The sequence below is a fragment of the Trachypithecus francoisi genome, unplaced genomic scaffold, assembly GCF_009764315.1.
Source record: "Trachypithecus francoisi isolate TF-2019V2 unplaced genomic scaffold, Tfra_2.0 Lachesis_group10, whole genome shotgun sequence".
NCBI lineage: Eukaryota > Metazoa > Chordata > Mammalia > Primates > Cercopithecidae > Trachypithecus > Trachypithecus francoisi.
The window spans coordinates 74,225,436-74,231,584 of record NW_022681455.1 but is presented as its reverse complement, the minus strand read 5'-3'; the positions used below and the strand labels follow the sequence as shown (position 1 = coordinate 74,231,584).

At 45.2% G+C, this 6,149-nt stretch overlaps 1 pseudogene; it reads right to left on the bottom strand.

Moving 5' to 3' along the window:
* Positions 1 to 3,837: 3,837 nt before the first annotated feature.
* LOC117087482 lies at positions 3,838 to 4,616 on the bottom strand (annotated as a pseudogene).
* Positions 4,617 to 6,149: the final 1,533 nt, after the last annotated feature.

Genomic DNA, 6,149 nt, shown 5'->3' with positions numbered 1-6,149 from the left:
AGAGTCTCACTCACTCTGTCGCCCAGACTGGGGTGCAGTGGCGCGGTCTCAGTTCACTGCAACCTCTGCCTTCCCAATTCAAGCAATTCTCCTGCCTCTGCCTCCCAAGTAGCTGGGATTACAGGCACGTGCCACCATAACCAGCTAATTTTTATATTTTTAGTAGAGACAGGGTTTTACCATGTTGGCCAGGCTGGTCTGGAACTCCTGACCTCAAATGATCTACCTCAGCCTCCCAAAGTACTGGAATTATAGGTGTGAGCCACAGAGCCCCACCCACCCTGTTTCTAACGTCGTGTTTTTGAGCTTTCTTCCTTTTTTTCCCCCAATTAGTTGACTTTTCAATTATTTATTTTACTCTAACCAACTCACCCCAAAGAGTTTGCTCTTACATTAATTAATTCAATTTTTTTTTTTTTTTTTGAGACGGAGTCTTGCTCTGCTGCCCAGGCTGGAGTGCAGTGGCCAATCTGGGCTCACTGCAAGCTCCGCCTCCTGGGTCCACACCATTCTCCTGCCTCAGCCTCCCGAGTAGCTGGGACTACAGGCGCCCGCCACCACGCCCAGCTAGTTTTTTGCATTTTTAGTAGTGACAGGGTTTCACCATGTTAGCCAGGATGGTCTCGATCTCCTGACCTCGTGATCCGCCCACCTCGGCCTCCCAAAGTGCTGGGATTACAGGCGTGAGCCACTGCACCCGGCCTTAATTCTTTTTTTTTTTTTTTTTATGTATTTTCTTTTCTTTTCTTTTTTTTTTTTTTTGTTTTGAGTCAGAGTCTCACTCTGTCACTCAGGCTGGAGTGCAGTGCAGATCATTGCTCACTGCAACCTCTGCCTCTCTTACTCAAGCAATCCTCCCACCTCAGCCTCCCGAGCAGCTGGGACTACAGGTGCACGCTACCACGCCCAGCTAATTTTTGTGTTTTTTGTAGAGTTGGAGTTTTGCCATGTTGCCCAGGCTGATCTTGAACTGCTGAGCTCAAGCAATCCACCTGCCTCAGTCTCCCAAAGTGCTGGGATTCCAGGCAGGACCCACTGCGCCTGGCTATTATCTTATTTTCTCATTCACCCATTTATTATTTTCTTCCTTCTTATTTCTTAGAATAATTTGTTGTTTTTCTAACTTATTTGAGTGAATACTGAATTCACTTACTTTCTTTGTCCTTCTTTAATTATGCCTTTGTTTAGGCCTCTGTTCTACTTAACAATCCAGCTTTAGCCATAGGACAGAGGTTTTGCTATGTATTAACTTTCATTATTCAAGATGTTGAGAAATTTGGGCTTAAATTTTTTCTTTGATCTGTCTCTCTGTGTCTGTCTCTCCTCGTGCCCTCAAAACATGCTCCCTTTTACCAAGTGGTGGGTGGTAGACTTTTCCTCTTCTAATTTTGTTGGTGTTGCTCTGTTACCCAGGCTGGCTGCCGTGGTACGAACATGGCTCACAGCAGCCTCTATCCCCTGCGCTCAAGCAATCCTCCTCCTTCAGCCTCCCAAGTAGCTGGAAATATAGGTGTGCACCACTATGCCAGGATAATGTTTGTATTATTTGTAGAGATAGGGTCTTGCTATGCTGTCCAGGCTGGTCTCAAACTCCTGGGCTCAAGTGATCCTCCTGCCTTGGCCTCCCAAAGTGCTGGGATTACAGGCATGAGCCATCACACCCAGCCCTACCTTTCTTGTATTGTGACTAGAAAGTGGTCTCTACTGTTTCTCCATTTTGAATTTTGTTAAGATTTTCTTCATGGCCTGATACATCATCTATTACCATGAAAATTCCATAGGCACATAAAAGATGTATCCTCTATTATTAGTGTGTAGCGTTCGACATACACTACAAACTCAGCCTTATTAAACATACATTCAGATCCTCTAAATTTTTATTTTCAATGTTTTTATCTACTTCGGGATGGGAGAGGTGAGCTGTAGTCATATGTTAGTCTTCGTGTCTGTTGGAAGCTGATGCTGTAATTATTTTGATGCCATTTTCTTTTTTTTTTTTTTTACTTTTTATTTCTGTAGGTTTTTGAGGAACAGGTGGTGTTTGGTTACACAAGTAAGTTCTTTAGGGGTGATGTGTGAGATTTTGGTGCACCCATCACCCAAGTAGTATACACCTAACCGAATTTGTAGTCCTTTATCACTCACCCCCTTCCCACCCTTTCCTCTGAGTCCCCGAAGTCCCTTGTGTCATTCTTATGCCTTTGCATCCTCATAGCTTAGCTCCCACTTATGAGTGAGAACACATGATGTTTGGTTTTCCATTCCTGAGTTACTTCACTTAGAATAATAGTCTCCAATCCCATCCAGGTTGCTGCGAATGCCATGAGTTCATTCCTTTTTATGGCTGAGTAGTATTCCATCATATATATATTAGTTTTTTTATCCACTCGTTGACTGATGGGCATTTGGGTTGGTTCCACATTTTTGCAGTTGTGAAGTGTGCTGCTGTAAACATGCGTGTGCAAGTTTGATGCCATTTTCTGTTGCGTTCTCACATTGAAGCTTTAGCCTAACTCTTGGTGCCCTTTGTCATTATGAAATGCCCCCATTTGTCTAGGTTGCCTCCCTTAACCTTAGATTCAATATTGTGTGATATTAATATCATGAATTCAGCTTTTTTTTTCTCTCTTTTTATTTTTTTTTGAGACGGAGTCTGTCTCTGTTGCCCAGGCTGCAGTGCAGTGGTGCAATCTCGGCTCACTGCAAGCTCCACCTCCCGGGTTCACGCCATTCTCCTGCCTCAGCCTCCCGAGTAGCTGGGACTACAGGTGCCCGCCACCGTGCCCAGCTAATTTTTTGTATTTTTAGTAGAGACAGGGTTTCACCGTGTTAGCCAGGATGATCTTGATCTCCTGACCTCGTGATCCGCCCGCCTTGGCCTCCCAAAGTGCTGGGATTACAGGCATAAGCCACCACGCCCGGCCAGGTCTCTGACCATTTCTATACATCATTCTTTTACTTGTAGGGCTGGCCTACAACCTTATTCTTTACAGCATAATATTCTGTAGTGTAAATGTGTCACACTTTACCATACTCTTATTGATGGTGCAATTAACTCATTAATGGAGCGAGTAATTAATGCCCAGTGTGGCAAGGAAACAGAGACACGATCATGTTTCTACAGTACTGGTAGAGTTTTTAACTGAGACAGTCCCCAAAAGGTATAATCTATCAAACATCTTAAAAACATAGGTACTCTGTAGTCCTAGCTGCTTGGGAGGCTGAGGAAGGAAGACTCTTAGAATTCAGGAATTCAAGGGTGCACTGAGCTATGATTGCACCACTGCACTCCATCCTGGGCAATGGAGTAAGACACTGCCTCTAAAAACCAAGCAACCAACAAACAAAAGTCTGTGCTTTTTAATTCAGAAATTCCATGTATAGAAATTTATCTTAAGATAATTATATGGCTGGGCACAGTGGCTCATGCCTGTAGTCTCAGCACCTTGGGAGGCTGAGGCGGGAGGATTACTGGAGTCCAGAAGTTCCAGAACAGCCTGGGCAACATGGTGAGACATCGTCTCTATAAAAAAAAATACAAAAAATTCCCCGTCTCTATAAAAAGCACAAAAAGTTAGCCAGGCATGGTGGCGCACATCTGTGATCCCAGCTACACAGGAGGCTGAGACTGTGGAATCACTTGAGCATGGGAGGTCGAGGCTGCAGTGAGCCATGATCGTGCCACTGTACTCCAGCCTGGGTGTGAGAGCAAGACCCTGTCTCAGAAAAAAAAAAGGGAGGGGGGGGAGATAATTAGATAATTATAGAAGAGCCTAATGATTACTCTGTAAGAATCATTTTGGGTGCCTTATTTGGAAGTGTAAAAATGTTGGAAATAACCCAATTATCCAACATTAGGGGAAATGGTTTAGAAAATTACAAATCCATGCAGTGGAATCTACAGGGCCATTAGCAGTGCGAGCAGGTAGTGAAGGGAGGCCACACATAGGCATGCTGGCAGGTGTATTTTTCATCGTGCTTTCACTGACCTTACAATATGTGGAAATGATTCTTCAATTCTGGCAATAGAGTAACTCCTCATCCTGGTTCTGGTGAAGGCATGACAGCTGTGAGCATGCATGTGTGTGCTGGTGTATAGGCACACACACATACGTGCTCAAACTCTTAAACAGGAGCTTCTGCAGACGTATGTAATAAGCTGGAGAAAGTCGTTTTCACCAGCATCACCTCCATGAAGAGCACTGGGTTTATTTGAAAGAAATTTCTTGATGAATTGCTTAGAAGAGGATATGAGATCACAAATGATCTCCGTGTGTTCAGAACTGCCTTGCAAAAGGCAAGCAGGGGCCTCTTAGTTTACTCCAGAGGAAGCAAGAAGAGAGAAGAGGGAGTGGGAAGATGTGTCAGGGAGTCCCCAAGACATGCTCGGGTTTGACGATTTGCTGCAAAGACTCGCAGAACTCAAAAAAGCCGTTGTATTCACAGTTACAACTTACTACAGTGGAAGGATATGGATTAAAAATCGGCAAAGGGGCCAGGCGCGGTGGCTCATGCCTGTAATCCCAGCACTTTGGGAGGTCGAGGCCAGCAGCCTCGTCACTTGAGCTCGGGAGTTCGAGATCAGCCTGGCCAACATGGCAAAAACCCATCTCTACTAAAATACAAAAATTAGCCAGGCATGGTGGCTGGCACCTATAATCCCAGCTCCTTGGGAGGCTGAAGCAGGAGAATCACTTGAACGTGGGAGGTGGAGGTTGCAGTGAGCCGAGATCCAGCCTCTGCACTCCAACTTTGGTGACAGAGCGAGACTCCATCTCAAAAATAGATAAATAGATAAATAAAATCAGCAAAGGAAAAAGGTGCTCAGGGCAGAATCCAGGCAGGAGCTTCCAGCTGTACCCTCCTAGAGAGTCATATGTGCAGTGCTTAATTCTCCCAGCAATGATGTCTGACAACACACACAAAACATTGCCAACCAGGGAAACTCACCTGAGCCATAGTATCCATGGCTTTTATTGGGGATGAGTTACCCAGTATCCAGCCCCTCCAGAGGTCAGGCTGATACAGCATGACTCCGGGCACCCACCATAAATCATGTTCTTAGTATCAACTATCTGGCATGGCCCAAGGCCCCAGATATACAGAAGTCTTCTTATCAGGCAGAATAGTTTAAGCCGTTAGCAGTTATCTTACAGGAACAGGTGAAGGGCCAGTCCCTCCTCTGAGATGTGCAGGGTTTAACCATCCCAAGCCTCTTGAGTTAACCCTGTAGTGAACAGAAGAGAAGGGGAAATGAAGGTAAGGAGCCTGGGAGTGGTGGCTCAAACCTATAATCCCAGCACTTTGGGAGGTGGAAGCGGAGGCGGGTGGATCACCAGAAGTCAGGAGTTCGAGACCAGCCTGGCCAACATGGTGAAACCCCGTCTCTACTAAAAATACAAAAATGAGCTGAGCATGGTGGCGCTCACCTGTGAGCCCAGCTATTCGGGAGGCTGAGGCAGGAAAATCCTTGCACCTTTGAGACAAAGATTGCAGTGAACTGAGATCGTGCCATTGCACTCCAGTGTGGGGGACAGAGTGCGACCCTGTCTCCAAATAATAAAATAAAAAAATAAAGTAGGGAGATATCAGAAGACGCTTGTGTATAGGGTGCCTTGCAGTAATCCCCAAATCTCACACACACACACCACAAAAAAAAAAAAAACCAAACTATAAGAAGTCCCAAAACGCTTTCTGCAAATGAAGGTCTTACGGAAATCTGTGAGCAGGTAGAGTTTTGCATCAGAGAAAAAGTGTTTAATTGAGGCAAGGGTGGTGGAGAACAGAAGTGAGGACAGACAGAAGCCAGGAGAAGTAAGGTACGAGGCTCCGTAGGATCACGGGGATGGTTGCAGCCAGATTCTGATATCAAAGGGGCAAGATTTGAAGTGGAGAGGCTGATCTGATGAGGAGGAAGGACAAACTAACTTATTTATTTATTTATTTATTTATTTTTAGAGACAAGGTCTCACTCTGTTGCCCAGGCTGGAGTGCAGTGGTGCATGCAATCATAGCTTACTGCAGCCTTGAACTCCTGGGCTCAAGCCATCCTCCCACCTCAGCCTCCTGAGTAGCTGGGACTACAAGCACATGTTTTTAAACCTGGCTAATTTTTTTTTTTAATTTTTCTTATAGAGACGGGATCTTGC